This window comes from Pongo abelii, chromosome 9, assembly GCF_028885655.2.
Source record: "Pongo abelii isolate AG06213 chromosome 9, NHGRI_mPonAbe1-v2.0_pri, whole genome shotgun sequence".
In the NCBI taxonomy this organism is placed as follows: domain Eukaryota; kingdom Metazoa; phylum Chordata; class Mammalia; order Primates; family Hominidae; genus Pongo; species Pongo abelii.
The window spans coordinates 66,257,121-66,272,363 of record NC_071994.2 but is presented as its reverse complement, the minus strand read 5'-3'; the positions used below and the strand labels follow the sequence as shown (position 1 = coordinate 66,272,363).

General features: G+C 40.9%; 1 long non-coding RNA gene across 1 annotated transcript in view; it reads left to right on the top strand.

Moving 5' to 3' along the window:
* The window catches only part of LOC134759414 (uncharacterized), a 55,240-nt gene that overhangs the window by 25,442 nt on the left and 14,555 nt on the right, over positions 1 to 15,243 (top strand). The window contains exon 2 of the long non-coding RNA XR_010135482.1: positions 2,936 to 2,982. This is a non-coding gene — a long non-coding RNA (uncharacterized LOC134759414). The remainder of the gene's footprint in view (positions 1 to 2,935; positions 2,983 to 15,243) is intronic.

The following is a 15,243-nucleotide window of genomic DNA, read 5'->3' as shown; positions in this document are numbered from 1 at the left end:
TGCAGGGAATTGCAAAATGTCTGGAGTGGCCGGAACATAGGGGATGAGGAGGCCACTGATGAAGCCTTGGGTCAGAGAGTCTGTTCCTAGGGGCAGGGCTGCTATGTCCCACCATGTGGGCTGTTTACTTTATGAGGGTGCCCAGCCAAGGAGGCGAGTGGGGCTAAAATACAGCTCTGGCTCTGTGTGACAAATGTGTACTTGTGGTCACATCCTCCCAGAGAAGACTCTGTTTGTAATTTACACAAGGGCTCTGGTGGGCTAGCAGGGTCTTTGTGGAGGGCCTTGCAGGTCTTGCGAAGGCTGCATCTCTATGTAGGGCAGTGTTTCTCAAGCTTTTCTCATTAGAGTCTCCCGGAAGGCTGCTTAAAACACAGATTGCCGGTCCTCCATACCCTTAGGGTTTCTGGTTTGTAGGTCTTGGGTGAGGCATGAGATTTTGCATTTCTTTTATGTTCCCAGTGATGCTAATGCTGCTGGTTTGGGAACCACACTCTGATAATTATTCATCTGGGTAACACGAAGCCACTAGAAAGGGTTAGGTAGGAGAAGCAGAGCCAAGCCTCAGGTAAAAGGGGTGTTTTCTAGGATTAAGGTTTCTAATAGCCCTTGTGAACAAGTTAGGGCAGCTGATATATGGAGAGTAGATACACACTATCCCCCATCTTGTCCTGTCAGGTGAGGTTTAACAGCCCTATTCATTCAAGTGGGACTTCTGTCCCAGGGTCTTCCTGTTTAAGGAGATTTTGCCCACAGATGATTTAAGAAATGGCTGTATCATTACATGAAGCTCACTCTTAGAGCATTTAAATAGTGAGTTCCCAAATGATTTAAATGTTTGTTTGTGCTTTATTAATTACTCTCTTGAGAAGCTGGGGACAAGAGAAACCTAAAGCCACCAACTAAAAGATGAGTCACACATGGTGATAAAACTTCTTTGAAAACTCTTTTATCAGTTCAATAAATACTCAACTTCAAAATTATAAGTGTGTGTGTGTGTGTGTGTGTTTGGAGAGGGAGGGGAGAAGGACATGGAGCCACAGAGTGTCAGGACCTCACACACATGAGCAAATGTTTGCTGAATGAGGCTGTGGCACGTGGATAGAATATGGTGATGGGGAATCCAGGGATGGACTGACTGAGGGAATCTGGGCTGACAGGAAATTGTCAGGTTGTATCTGGCTCTGGGCTGGGGTTTAGAATGTTGGCTTGAGAAGCCAAACCTTCCTTGAGCCCAGTCATCTTTTTGGACCCTGAGTATATTAAACCCATTTATGTCTAGTGTTCCATTATTGGAATGCTAAGCATCTGGGAGTTATTTATATCCTACTGCTCAAGGTCATTGCCAAGGTCTGATTTTTCACACATGTCTGTACTTCAAAAAAATTGCAACCTCTGGCATTAATGGGTTAATAGGATGTCCATGAGCATGGAGAGAGAGTGGCTGTACCCTTCCTTCCCTTGAGGGCTCAGACCCAGCTTGCCCTTAGGTTGGGGGCTGGAGCTCAGAGGTGGTAGGTGGTAAAGGGGGTCTATCTTTATTTTCTAGTTGGAATATAGTCTCCAGGATAAACTAGCTTTGGGACGGAGGTGGGGAGAATGGGTGCCGGAAAAACATCCAACCTGATTACGTTTTGCCTGTTCCCAGACTTAGCCCCAGCCTTTCCTGAGACCTGGGACAGGACAGCAGCTCCGGGATCTCTGCTACTCACTGATTGATGTTGTCCATTAGGGAGCCTCATGCTGGCTGAAGGGCTGCCACCCCCAACTAGTTGTGTCACCAACCACAGCCTGTCAGCAGCGTGACTGGGAGAAGGAAAGTCTTGTCAAAGGCAGCCAGATTCCGCTTCTTGGTGTCAAGGAGGAAAGGAGAGGGGAGGGGAGTTCACTCAGATGCTGCAATCAAGATCAGGTCTTTCTTAATTAAGACAGCTCCAGGCAGCACATTTCCATAATTTCCCATTAAAGAGGTCCTGATGTATGAGTCATTGCGGGAGCTGTGATTCCCTGAGTCAGCACTGTTCTGTATCTGAGGCTCCTCAAATCAAAAGGCTAATCAATTTCAATCACCCAGGCTTTCTGATTTCCTAAGAGGTACCCAGCCCCATGCCAGACTCTGTGCCCAGCCTGGAGAGGGACACAGCAATGGATCTGGCTTTAGTTCCTGCTAACCCAGGGAAAAAGCCTTGTCTATTTCCTGACCTTGGGAGAGAGTCATGGATTCAGATGCAAATAGGCAGGGGGCTATTCCAGGTAGGCTCTGGTGCTTTCTGTGATAACGACCAGGAAATAGTGTGGGACAGAGGAAAGAATACTGGATTTGGAGATAGGAGGTCTGAGTTTCATTTAGCCAGTCTTTGTTAGAGTCACCTTGTCCAGAGGCTTGGGGTTCAAAGATGCATACAAGACAATTAGTGTCCTCAAGAAGCTTTAAGGGCGGGGATAGACTCTGAACCAAAAACTGAATTCAGTGTGGTAAGTGCTATATCGGGCAAGCACAAAGCGTTCTGCGAGTGCAGAGGAGGGAGACCCTAATTGGCTGACAGAGGAGGGGTGGTAGAGTGGTTAAGAAGGTCTCATTTTTGGCTTCCTCAATTATTGTGATCATATAATCTTTAGTGAAACTCAGTTTCCTAATATGTAAAATGGGCATAATATAATTTTCTCAGGGCTGTTGTGAAAATTCTTGAGAGGATGTATAGAAAGACCTTGGCGGAACCTTCTTTGTACTTGTTCTTATATTTCCATGGTTGACTTTTTTCTAAGTATGAGCATCTTGAGAGCAGATGCTAACTGTGAGGCTGCCCTGGCATGTAGCACAGCAGACTCGAGTCACTTGTCATCTAGCCCTTTTGTATTGGTGGCATCCTGTGTATGGGGAAAAGACCAACAGACCACACTGGTCCTGACACATGTTCCTCTCTTCCCTTCTCAGCGTGGTCCCTCAGGCTGGAAGCAATGACTCCGAGTGTCTAAGACAAGGTAAAGTAATTTTTATTCTTTGGAAGAAGGCATGCAAGTGTGTCATACAATTTTAAAATATTTTTATTCCAAATAGATCTTAATACATGTTTTTAGGTTTGGCATCACTAGTGACCGTGAAACATGAACATTTCTATTTTGCAGGTGAAAATATTGAGTTTTAGAGATCCTAAGTTACCTAAGATCACATAGGTATTACATTTTGCAGAGCTAAAATTCAAAGCAATGTCTATGGATCTTGAAGGGCTAAGGTATTTCTGTGAAACCATGCTGAAGTTCACACGTGTAATTTCATGACTTATACACTGATGTATCCCCACCAGTTATCTGCTCATTAATGACCCAATTTTTACTTCACAATAGTTAAAAAATATTACATGCAACATGCCAGTAAGTTCAGTTTGACCTCTGGTTCCAGCAAGATGGCAGATTAGGAATGCATAAAACTTTCCACATAAAAACACCTAGAAATGCTGGGTAAGGTATTATAATAACCACTCAGAATGAATAGCTGAGTTTTCAAGAAAAAGGAGATCACCTAGAGGCCCAAAGTGAAGAAGGAACTGAAAACAAAAGCAGTAAATACAGAGCTGAGGTTGTAGCTGTGGTGTGTGTGTGTGTGTGTGTGTGTGTGTGTGTGTTACTGGTCTTGCTAATTTTGGTTATAACATCCACAGTAGGATGAGAGGACAGTCTTGACCTTGCTTAAGGCAGACTGTTAGAATTGAGACCCTGGCATGAAACAATATGTTATGTCACCATAAAAATTACAAAATAAATGAAGAAATGATCCATCCAGAATAAAAGTCAGAAGATGTAATAAAAGGGATAATTACATATCTAAGAGTTTAAGACACCAAAAATCAATATGAAAAAGAATATATAATAAGAAGGATTTTTAACATTATCAAGATAAAAGAATGAGCAAATTTAAAATAACAAATATATATTTTTTTGTTTTGTTTCTGAGATGGAGTCTATTAGCAAATCTAGTAGAATAGAGCATAGAGTAGTGTTGCAGGAATAGCTAGGACTCGATTCTATTAGTAAATCTGGCATGCAATGCAGTGATCTCAGCTCACTGCAACCTCCGCCTCCTGGGTTCAAGTGATTCTCCTGCTTCAGCCTCCTGAGCAGCTGGTACTACAGACACGCACCACCACACCCAGCTAATTTTAGCAGAGACGAGGTTTCACCACGTTAGCCAGGATGGTCTCCATCTCTTGACCTTGTGATCCACCCACCTCGGCCTCCCAAAGTGCTGGGATTATTGGCGTGAGCCACTTCGCCCAGCCAACAAATATAATTTTTAGATAAAACTATAATCATTGGAAATTTAAAAAGTCATGGGATTTGTTAAACAGCAAATACAGTTGAAGACCAAATTAGTGAAATGGAAGCAAGATCTGAGGAAATTCCCAAAAAGCAGGACAGAGAGAAAAAAGTATGGAAAAATATGTGTGTATATGTGTGTGTGTGTGTGTGTGTGCGTATACCAGAGAGTAAACATAAGAATTTCATATAAACATTCCTGTCTGTGTGAGTGCATGTTTGTGTGTATGAAGTTCCAAATTCCAAATGCACAGAATACAGAGAATGGGGTAGAGACACTATTTAAAGAGTTAAAGAGATATTAGCTGATACTCTTCCAGAACTGACAAAAGGCAAGGAACTGCAGATTCAGAAATGCCATGAATCCTGAGACTTACTGCAAAAAAGCCTTATATTAGAGGGGCTGCAGAGCTCTGAGAACAAAAAGAAAATCATAATAGCAAAGAGAGAAAAAAGACAAATTGCTAATAAAAGGACACTAGATTGATGACAGTCTTCTTAACTGCAACAATAGATTCTAGAAGACAATGAAAGACTATTTTCAAGAGCTGAGGGAAAATAACTGTCAACTGAGAATTCTGTTCCATTATCACTCAAGAGTGAAGGTTAAGTAAAAGCGTTTTTAGATGAGGACTGTATAAATTACCACTAACTGACCCTTCCTGAAAGAACTAGTCAAGAGCACATTTCAGAAAAAAAAATGAAAACAAACCTAAAACAAAGAAATGGGATGTAGAAAAATGACAATGAGCAAATAAATCATTACAGTTTTGGGTATATACAAAGGATACATCCCTCCTTACTGTATAAAATAAGAAAAATAACAAACAATTCCTATGGTATACAAATAATACTGGACAGTGATAACATAAATAATAAGCAAATGTAAAGTTAAAATATATTGTTATTAGTAAGAGCAGTAAAACAATATATATATAAAACTTAGATATTGTTAAAATAAGTATGCATGTTCAAAAATTAAGAGTAACCACTATAAGAACTGATAGATGGTAGGCCTTACAAATCAACAGAGGGTAGAAAGAGAGGGAATAAATAAAACTCAATCCAATGGCAGGCAGGAAAAAAGAAAACAAAAAGAAAAACTAGAGTAAGTAGAAGGCATAAAATAAGAAGGTAGAAACAAATACAAATATATCAATAATGAAATAATTACAAATGAAACAAACTCACCACTTAAAAAACAGAAGCTCTTGGTCGGGCGCGGTGGCTCATGCCTGTAATTCCAGCACTTTGAGAGGCCAAGGCGGGTGGATCACCTGATGTCAGGAGTTTGAGACCAGCCTGGCCAACATGGTGAAACCCTGTCTCTACTCAAAATACAAAAATTAGCCAGGCGTGGTGGTGCACACCTGTAATCCCAGCTACTCAGGAGGCTGAGGCAGGGAGAATTGCTTGAACCTGGGAAGCGGAGGTTGCGGTGAGCAGAGGCTGTGCCACTGCACTCCAGCCTGGGCGACAGAGTGAGACTTTATCTCAAAAACAAACAAACAAACAAACAAACAAACAAAAAACCCAGAAGCTCTCAAACTGGCTACAAAACAAAATGCTGTTTAGGGGAGTTATTTCAAAAACATAGGAACTGAGAATGATGAAAATAAAGAAAATAAAAAATATAAATGGAAAATTAAAAAAAGAAAATATATAAATGAAAATACCAATCATAAGAAAACTAGTATAGATATGTTAGTAAGATAATACAGGTTTTATTTTTGTTAAGTAAAAAGAGGGTCATTAAATAATGATAAAACAATAAAGCAGGAAGCTAAAATAATTATGAATTTTTATGCAGCCTTAAAATACACAGAGCAACACTGGTAGAATCATAAGACAGAATTGACAAGCCTGTAATCATAATGGGAGGCTAACATTTTTCTTAGTATTAGTAGACCAAACAGGCAAAACTTAATATGGATATAGGAGATTTGAAGAAAAAAATTAATGAGCTTAATTCAATGGAAATATACAGAGCTTTAAACATAATCATTTAAGAATACAGATTCTTTTCAAGAATACCTGGAACAGTTCTAAAATTTGACCACACACTAAGCCACAAAGTGAAGACTCATTATCAAACAGCTATATTGTCTGTCTCCAATTTAATAAAGTTAGGCATCATTAATGAAAAGATAACCAGCCAATCCTCCATGCATTTGTAAACTTTAAAAATTCCAAATAATTTATGACTCAAAGAAAAAATAATTATTGAGATGAGAAAAGTTTTTAGAACTGAATGACCAAAACAAAATGAAATAAACAAGAAAACAAAACTCTACAACTCACTAGACATGTGAAATGCAAGTGAAACGTACTTAGAAACGTATACCCTTAAAATTTACCAAATATGGGGAGGAGCCAAGATGGCCGAATAGGAAAAGCTCCGGTCTACAGCTCCCAGTGTGAGTGACGCAGAAGACGGGTGATTTCTGCATTTCCATCTGAGGTACCCGGTTCACCTCACTGGGGAGTGCCAGACAGTGGGCGCAGGACAGTGGGGGCAGCGCACTGTGCACCAGCCGAAGCAGAGCGAGGCATTGCCTCACTCGGGAAGTGCAAGGGGTCAGGGAGTTCCCTTTCCTGGTCAAGGAAAGGGGTGACAGATGGCACCTGGAAAATCGGGTCACTCCCACCCGAATACTGTGCTTTTCCGACGGGCTTAGGAAACAGTAGCACCAAGAGATTATATCCCGCACCTGGCTTGGAGGGTCCTACGCCCACGGAGTCTTGCTGATTGCTAGCACAGCAGTCTGAGATCAAACTGCAAGGCGACAGGGAGGCTGGGGGAGGGGCACCCGCCATTGCCCAGGCTTGCTTAGGTAAACGAAGCAGCCGGGAACCTCGAACTGGGTGGAGCCCAACACAGCTCAAAGAGGCCTGCCTGCCTCTGTAGGCTCCACCTCTGGGGGCAGGGCACAGACAAACAAAAAGGCAGCAATAACCTCTGCAGACTTAAATGTCCCTGTCTGACAGCTTTGAGGAGAGCAGTGGTTCTCCCAGCACGCAGCTGGAGATCTGAGAATGGGCAGACTGCCTCCTCAAGTGGGTCCCTGACCCCTGACCCCCGAGCAGCCTAACTGGGAGGCACCCCCCAGTAGGGGCAGACTGACACCTCACATGGCCGGGTGCTCCTCTGAGATAAAACTTCCAGAGGAACGATCAGACAGCAGCATTCGCAGGTCACAAAAATCCGTGGTTCTGCAGACACCGCTGCTGATACCCAGGCAAACAGGGTCTGGAGTGGACCTCTAGCAAACTCCAACAGACCTTCAGCTGAGGGTCCTCTCTGTTAGAAGGAAAACTAACAAACAGAAAGGACATCCACACCAAAAACCCATCTGTACAACACCATCATCAAAGACCAAAAGTAGATAAAACCACAAAGATGGGGAAAAAATGAGCAGAAAAACTGAAAACTCTAAAAAGCAGAGTGCCTCTCCTCCTCCAAAGGAACGCAGTTCCTCACCAGCAATGGAACAAAGCTGGATGGAGAATGACTTTGACGAGCTGAGAGAAGAAGGCTTCAGACGATCAAACTACTCCGAGCTACAGGAGGAAATTCAAACCAAAGGCAAAGAAGTTGAAAACGTTGAAAAAACTTTAGACGAATGTATAACTAGAATAACCAATACAGATAAGTGCTTAAAGGAGCTGATGGAGCTGAAAGCCAAGGCTCGAGAACTACGTGAAGAATGCAGAAGCCTCAGGAGCTGATGCGACCAACTGGAAGAAAGGGTATCAGTGATGGAAGATGAAATGAATGAAATGAAGAGAGAAGGGAAGTTTAGAGAAAAAAGAATAAAAAGAAACGAGCAAAGCCTCCAAGAAATGTGGGACTATGTGAAAAGACCAAATCTACGTCTGATTGGTGTACCTGAGAGTAACGGGGAGAATGGAACCAAGTTGGAAAACACTCTGAAGGATATTATCCAGGAGAACTTCCCCAATCTAGCAAGGCAGGCCAACATTCAGATTCAGGAAATACAGAGAACACCACAAAGATACTCCTCGAGAAGAGCAACTCCAAGACACATAATTGTCAGATTCACCAAAGTTGAAATGAAGGAAAAAATGTTAAGGGCAGCCAGAGAGAAAGGTCGGGTTACCCAGAAAGGGAAGCCCATCAGACTAACAGCGGATCTCTCGGCAGAAACTCTACAAGCCAGAAGAGAGTGGGGGCCAATATTCAACATTCTTAAAGAAAAGAATTTTCAACCCAGAATTATATATCCAGCCAAACTAAGCTTCGTAAGTGAAGGAGAAATAAAATCCTTTACAGACAAGCAAATGCTGAGAGATTTTGTCACCACCAGGCCTGCCCTAAAAGAGCTCCTGAAGGAAGCACTAAACATGGAAAGGCACAACCGGTACCAGCCGCTGCAAAATCATGCCAAAATGTAAAGACCATCGAGACTAGGAAGAAACTGCATCAACTAATGAGCAAAATAACCAGCTAACATCATAATGACAGGATCAAATTCACACATAACAATATTAACTTTAAATGTAAATGGACTAAATGCTCCAATTAAAAGACACAGACTGGCAAATTGGATGAAGAGTCAAGACCCGCCAGTGTGCTGTATTCAGGAAACCCATCTCACGTGCAGAGACACACATAGGCTCAAAATAAAAGGATGGAGGAAGATCTACCAAGCAAATGGAAAACAAAAAAAGGCAGGGGTTGCAATCCTAGTCTCTGATAAAACAGACTTTAAACCAACAAAGATCAAAAGAGACAAAGAAAGCCATTACATAATGGTAAAGGGATCAATTCAACAAGAAGAGCTAACTATCCTAAATATATATGCACCCAATACAGGAGCACCCAGATTCATAAAGCAAGTCCTGAGTGACCTACAAAGAGACTTAGACTTCCACACAATAATAATGGGAGACTTTAACACCCCACTGTCAACATTAGAGAGATCAACGAGACAGAAAGTTAACAAGGATACCCAGGAATTGAACAAAGCTCTGCACCAAGCGGACCTAATAGACATCTACAGAACTCTCCACCCCAAATCAACAGAATATACATTTTTTTCAGCACCACACCACACCTATTCCAAAATTGACCACATACTTGGAAGAAAAGCTCTCCTCAGCAAATGTAAAAGAACAGAAATTATAACAAACTGTCTCTCAGACCACAGTGCAATCAAACTAGAACTCAGGATTAAGAAACTCACTCAAAACCCCTCAACTACATGGAAACTCAACAACCTGCTCCTGAATGACTACTGGGTACATAACAAAATGAAGGCAGAAATAAAGATGTTCTTTGAAACCAATGAGAACAAAGACACAACGTACCAGAATCTCTGGGACACATTCAAGCAGTGTGTAGAGGGAAATTTATAGCACTAAACGCCCACAAGAGAAAGCAGGAAAGATCCAAAATTGACACCCTAACATCACAATTAAAAGAACTAGAAAAGCAAGAGCAAACACATTCAAAAGCTAGCAGAAGGCAAGAAATAACTAAAATCAGAGCAGAACTGAAGGAAATAGAGACCCAAAAAACCCTTCAAAAAATTAATGAATCCAGGAGCTGGTTTTTTGAAAGGATCAACAAAATTGATAGACCGCTAGCAAGACTAATAAAGAAAAAAAGAGAGAAGAATCAAATAGATGCAATAAAAAATGATAAAGGGGATATCACCACCGATCCCACAGAAATACAAACTACCATCAGAGAATACTACAAACACCTCTACGCAAATAAACGAGAAGATCTAGAAGAAATGGATAAATTCCTGGACACATACACTCTCCCAAGACTAAACCAGGAAGAAGCTGAATCTCTGAATAGACCAATAACAGGCTCTGAAATTGTGGCAATAATCAATAGCTTACCAACCAAAAAGAGTCCAGGACCAGATGGATTCACAGCCGAATTCTACCAGAGGTACAAGGAGGAACTGATACCATTCCTTCTGAAACTATTCCAATCAATAGAAAAAGAGGGAATCCTCCCTAACTCATTTTATGAGGCCAGCATCATCCTGATACCAAAGCTGGGCAGAGACACAACCAAAAAAGAAAATTTTAGACCAATATTCTTGATGAACATTGATGCAAAAATCCTCAATAAAATACTGGCAAACAGAATCCAGCAGCACATCAAAAAGCTTATCCACTATGATCAAGTGGGCTTCATCCCTGGGATGCAAGGCTGGTTCAATATACGCAAATCAATAAATGTAATCCAGCATATAAACAGAACCAAAGACAAAAACCACATGATTATCTCAATAGATGCAGAAAAGCCTTTGACAAAATTCAACAACCCTTCATGCTAAAAACTCTCAATAAATTAGGTATTGATGGGACGTATCTCAAAATAATAAGAGCTATCTATGACAAACCCACAGCCAATATCATACTGAATGGGCAAAAACTGGAAGCATTCCCTTTGAAAACTGGCACAAGACAGGGATGCCCTCTCTCACCACTCCTATTCAATATAGTGTGGAAGTTCTGGCCAGGGCAATTAGGCAGGAGAAGGAGATCAAGGGTATTCAATTAGGAAAAGAGGAAGTCAAATTGTCCCTGTTTGCAGATGACATGATTGTATATCTAGAAAACCCTATTGTCTCAGCCCAAAATCTCCTTAAGCTGATAAGTAACTTCAGCAAAGTCTCAGGATACAAAATCAATGTACAAAAATCACAAGCATTCTTATACATCAATAACAGACAAACAGAGAGCCAAATCATGAGCGAACTCCCATTCACAATTGCTTCAAAGGGAATAAAATACTTAGGAATCCAACTTACAAGAGAGGTGAAGGACCTCTTCAAGGAGAACTGCAAACCACTGCTCAAGGAAATAAAAGAGGATACAAACAAATGGAAGAACATTTCATGCTCATGGGTAGGAAGAATCAATATTGTGAAAATGGCCATACTGCCCAAGGTAATTTATAGATTCAATGCCATCCCCATCAAGCTACCAATGACTTTCTTCACAGAATTGGAAAAAACTACCTTAAAGTTCATATGGAATCAAAAAAGAGCCTGCATCGCCAAGTCAATCCTAAGCCGAAAGAACAAAACTGGAAGCATCACACTACCTGACTTCAAACTATACTACAAGGCTACAGTAACCAAAACAGCATGGTACTGGTACCAAAACAGAGATATAGATCAATGGAACAGAACAGAGCCCTCAGAAATAACACTGCATATCTACAACTATCTGATCTTTGCCAAACCTGAGAAAAACAAGCAGTGGGGAAAGGATTCCCTATTTAATAAATGGTGCTGGGAAAACTGGCTAGCCATATGTAGAAAGCTGAAACTGGATCCCTTCCTTACACCTTATACAAAAATTAATTCAAGATGGATTAAAGACTTAAACGTTAGATCTAAAACCATAAAAACCCTAGAAGAAAACCTAGGCATTACCATTCAGGACATAGGCATGGACAAGGACTTCATGTCTAAAACACCAAAAGCAATGGCAACAAAAGCCAAAATAGACAAATGGGATCTAATTAAACTAAAGAGCTTCTGCACAGCAAAAGAAACTACCATCAGAGTGAACAGGCAACCTACAAAATGGGAGAAAATTTTGGCAACCTACTCATCTGACAAAGGGCTAATATCCAGAATCTACAATGAACTCCAACAAATTTACAAGAAAAAATCAAACAACCCCATCAAAAAGTGGGCAAAGGATACGAACAGACACTTTTCAAAAGAAGACATTTATGCAGCCAAAAGACCCATGAAAAAATGCTCATCATCACTGGCCATCAGAGAAATGCAAATCAAAACCACAATGAGATACCATCTCACACCAGTTAGAATGGCAATCATTAAAAAGTCAGGAAACAACAGGTGCTGGAGAGGTTGTGGTGAAATAGGAACACTTTTACACTGTTGGTGGGACTGTAAACTAGTTCTACCTTTGTGGAAGTCAGTGTGGCTATTCCTCAGGGATCTAGAACTAGAAATACCATTTGACCCAGCCATCCCATTACTGGGTATATACCCAAAGGACTATAAATCATGCTGCTATAAAGACACATGCACACGTATGTTTATTGCGGCATTATTCACAATAGCAAAGACTTGGAACAAATCCAAATGTCCAACAATGATAGACTGGATTAAGAAAATGTGGCACATATACACCATGGAATACTATGCAGCCACAAAAAATGATGAGTTCATGTCCTTTGTATGGACATGGATGAAATTGGAACTCATCATTCTCAGTAAACTATCACAAGGACAAAAAACCAAACACCGCATGTTCTCACTCATAGGTGGGAATTGAACAATGAGAACACATGGACACAGGAAGGGGAACATCACACTCTGGGGACTGTTGTGGGGTGGGGGGAGGGGGGAGGGATAGCATTAGGAGATATACCTAATGCTAAATGGCAAGTTAATGGGTGCAGCACACCAGCATGGCACATGTATACATATGTAACTAACCTGCACATTGTGCACATGTAACCTAAAACTTAAAGTATAATAATAAAAAAAAATTACCAAATATTAGAGAGAGGCAGATTGAAAAGTAATGAGTTAAGTGTCCACTGCAAGAAATTTGAAAAAGAACTAAATAAATCTAAAAAAAAGAACATAATAAAGACCTGAAAATATATTATAAACAAACAAACAGAGAATATCTATAAAACTAAAGCTGGTTCTTTGAAAAAGCTAATCAGGTAGATGCACCTCTAATAAGATTTAATTAGAAAAACAAGAGCTAAGTCTCAAATATATATTAGAAGGAAAATGAGATTTTAACTTTAAAAATCATGAAGAAGACTATTAGCAACATCATTCCAATGAGTCAAGCAGCTTCCAGGCATCATTGACTACTGCAGTAGTTACGAGGGTTTATCACCCAGCCATAGATTTGGTTGATAAAGACAAAACAAACCTACAGTTTACTACTTACATAGATAGCAAAAGCATGATCAGTATGGTGTCAGCTCCCTATGTACCTTGTCCCCAGGATGACACCAAAATGAAAGGGTCCAGATGACAGATGATATGAGCAGTAGGTTGCTCTGTTATGGGGGAACCAATTCTAGACTATAGATAAGCAGTTTTATAACGTGTGGCTGTAGTGTAGCAGGGTGGGGGATGATTAAGGTTGAAAGCTCATGCTTCTCCAGAATGAGGCAGGCAGATAAGAAACTGACTCATGACAACCTTTTGCAAAATAGGGAGTATTTGTCTGCCATGCTATGTATGTTCTTGGGAAGATGGCAGGGTACTCTGCAAAGATTTAGGTCAAACTGTGGTCACACTTTGCCTATGTGGCTTAGATGAATCTGTGCAAAACCATAATAGTGGCATGCTAGAGCTGTATTCCTAGGTATTTTATTCTCTTTGTAGAGATTGTAAATGGGAGTTCATTCATGATTTGGCTCTCTGCTTGCCTAATGTTGGTGTAAAGGGATGCTTGTGATTTTGCATATTGATTTTGTATCCTGAGACTTTGCTGAAGTTGCCTGTAAGTTTGAGGAGTTTTGGGATTGAGATGATGGAGCAGAACATAGACCTCAGAAATAACACCACACATCTACAACCTAAAATGCACATGAGAAAGTACACTTAAGATAATTTTGAAGAAGAAGCAGATTTGGGGGAAGGTGGTAGGATACCTCCAGACTTTTCATAAAGGCAGTGTGACTGGGACTGGGATAGACAAGTAGACGAATGGAACAAAATAACAGAGCCCGGAAGCAACCCCGTGTATATATGGAGTCTTAAAATATGGCAAAGGGGCCTTATGAATTAGTGAAGATAGGGAAGGCTAATCAATCATCTAATGGCTATCTGTATGGAAAAAATAAAATTATATTCCTACCTTTCACCTAATACCTGCAATAAAATATACTCCAGATAGGCTAAAGATGAAAAGCAAAACTATGCAACTTTTGGAAGAAAGTATAAGAGATTATGTTTATGGCAATATGTTAGGAAAGACTCTAAGTTATAAAAAGCAAAATCAGCAAAGGATTGACAATGTTGACTACCTTCAAACTGAAAGCCACCACCATAAATCAAGGGAAATGACCAGACCCAGATTAGGAGATTTCTTTCCAGTCAAACAAGAATGAGTGTTCAGTATACCTAAAGGACTCATTTACACTATCCAGAAAAAGAAAAAGCCTGAAAATCAGGCAAACAATATGAGCAGACAATTTACAAATGACCAATAAATACATTAAAAGATGCTCCTGCTCAGCCTCATTGGAAAAAGTTATAAATCAGATCACACCAAGTTTTGGAGAAAATGTGAAGAAATAGGAACTCATACTCAAATGTGTGGGGGTACAGGTTGATACAGGTCTTTTGGGGAGCAGCTTACAAAGACTATAAAGTTGAGGATGCACGTCGTGTCAGCTAGGGCTCTGGCAGAAACAGTTGGCACCCTCAAATTTGATAATTTGAGGGCAGTTTAATAATAGGACTATTTAGAAAGATATGGACAAGGTACAGGAAAAGCACAAGGGATGGGGCAGTACCCAGGAATTAGTGTCAGTGGGACCTGACCACCCTTAGGCCTGAAGGGCAAAGCTGCCGGAGCAGTTACTGGAACCTAGAGACAGAGAGGGCTGTGACCCTCAGTAGAGGGGCCTCTCCAGCCTGCGCCTTTCCCATGGGGAGGCAACTGGGGAAATAAGTACGCTGATTGCATTTTCCTCCACCTTCCAACTTCCCATTGGTCTTCTGCATTGGCTCAACACAAAGGGACAGAAGGCAAGGGAGCTGGCTGGTTAGTCCACACTATTCAGCTCTGGGGGCCCAGAGCAGGATGGGAATGAGTGGAAAGTGGACTCTGGAAGGCTGAATGGAAGATAATTTATCATATTCCCACCTGTTGACCAGCTATTCCTCAAAGGAACATACCCTAGAGAAACTCATATATTTGTGC